Source organism: Octodon degus, unplaced genomic scaffold, assembly GCF_000260255.1.
Source record: "Octodon degus isolate 3935 unplaced genomic scaffold, OctDeg1.0 scaffold00021, whole genome shotgun sequence".
Classification (NCBI taxonomy): Eukaryota; Metazoa; Chordata; class Mammalia; order Rodentia; family Octodontidae; genus Octodon; species Octodon degus.
In genome coordinates, this window is record NW_004524597.1 from 19,718,456 (window position 1) to 19,719,658 (window position 1,203).

A 1,203-nucleotide genomic window follows, 5' to 3' on the forward strand; every position below is an offset into this window, starting at 1 on the left:
TAAGCTAGTTTCTTACACCCTTGGTCCTTTTTTTTTTTTTTTTTCTAATGTGGAATAAGATGCTATTTAATTTTGTTCTTCCATAGCTAATATTTTTAAGTATATGCTTTAATGATTTTTGCTTGACAAGAAGTTTTGGACAATTTCTAAATAAATAAATACAATATAAATGAAAAAAAAAATGAGCTGAAATGGGAAGATAATAACAGTTGTAGCTCAGGAAGTGCAAGCCAGAAATCCACAGTAAGCTTAGTGTATGTTGAAGATGTTAGCATTTTGTAATGTGCTGAAAGATCATTTTATGTACACATCGTTCAGTTTTTACCACTGCTTCCAAGTGGAAGGGCTACATCATTTCTTTGTGCTTAATTTTAAGTCAGAGATGTATTTTGATATGTTTTGATTAGCACCCAAATTTATAAAATAATTAAAAAAATTCCTCTATGTAATACATACCATAACTTACATTAAGCAAGTTATCAGATAACACTTTTTAAGTTTCTTTTCGGTCTTCTATCTAAAATGAGCAGAATGCAGTCTTGCATGATGCTATCAAGAGTAAACAAATTATCTTCTTAATTGGAAACTTAGCACCAAGAGACTTCATAATGTCGGTGCCCTAGAATAAGCAGCCACACCTGTGGGAAGTGCTATGGGGAAAGGACTGGAGAGGAAGTCGAAGACAAGTATGTGTGTGGCAGCACTGTCATCGAAAATTATGGCAGATATCCAGCAGGCAGATGGTAGAGTTCTTGCTGTATTAACGTCCAGGCTGAGTTGCGGCCCGAAAACCATTCTGAATAGAGTAGAATGTTTGTCAGTCATGTAACGCTGTGGAGCTGTGACAGTGAACCGCTCAGAGTTGGTGATACACACAGCCTGCTGCGACACGCATGCCATTGGCTTGCCACCCATCCAGGATTTAGTGGCTGCCCACCACAAGACTACGGGAGACCTAGCTTTTTTCATTCCTCCCATCCTCCTCAGGGTTTTACACTTTCCACCCAGCTTCAGGCAGCTTACTGTCTTACTGTCTTTGTACCAGTACATGGGGATGGAGGAAAAATAAAGAAAATGCCTTAGACATCTTCCACTTTACCTCTGCTTGCATCTCAGTGGCCAAAATTTAGTTACATGTTCAGAGTCAAGTAAAATTGGAATGTCAGAGCCTATACCTTGCCTTCTGTGAGCAAATCAAGTATG

The 1,203-nt window shown here is 38.3% G+C and overlaps 1 protein-coding gene across 1 annotated transcript in view; it reads left to right on the forward strand.

Moving 5' to 3' along the window:
- The window catches only part of Slc2a13 (solute carrier family 2 member 13), a 198,251-nt gene that overhangs the window by 166,665 nt on the left and 30,383 nt on the right, over positions 1–1,203 (forward strand). The gene's annotated exons all lie outside the window — the stretch shown is intronic.